Raw genomic sequence first — 664 nt, 5'->3', positions numbered from 1 at the left:
ACCAAGGCTGCATTTATTTGATCAAAACTACAGTAAAAACAGTTATATTTAAAAATATATATATATTATCATTTAAAATAACTTTTCTATTTGAATCTATTGTAAAATGTAATTTATTCCTGTGATGCGCAGCTGTATTTTCGAAGGAGGGGCGGGACTAATACATGTCACTCCCTGCTTGTACTACGACTGAACATCAACGGAGAAGTTAATATTGCTTGTCTGTGAGTATTCATGTCTACCAGATGGAATTCCCCGACTACCACAATACTGTTATGAAAAATAATGCTTGTTAAAACATTTCATTTATGATGCGTCTGCCATAAGTGCATATTTCGTATCATAGCAACCAAAGCACCTCAACTGAAAGAAAAAAAAAAGCACCTGCCGTCTTCAGCTGGCTAAAAAGGCTTTGGTGGACACGCAGTCTTAGTGTAACATGTGATGATGATGATGATGTTATCCATGTAACCAGTTAAAGTCAACATGAAATGCCATTCATAACCAATTTTTTTTCAATAAGTGTGATAGACTTCATAAATAAATTTCTTATTTCTCAGAGAAAAACATTAGTACACTGCAAAAAATAAAAACAAAGATTATTGGAGTATATTCTACAAAAAAAATACTATTTCTTTCATGTTATGAAATAACATGAAATTCA

This window comes from Sinocyclocheilus grahami, unplaced genomic scaffold (assembly GCF_001515645.1).
Source record: "Sinocyclocheilus grahami isolate Dianchi unplaced genomic scaffold, SAMN03320097.WGS_v1.1 scaffold575.1, whole genome shotgun sequence".
NCBI lineage: Eukaryota > Metazoa > Chordata > Actinopteri > Cypriniformes > Cyprinidae > Sinocyclocheilus > Sinocyclocheilus grahami.
Note: the sequence above shows the minus strand (reverse complement) of the source record.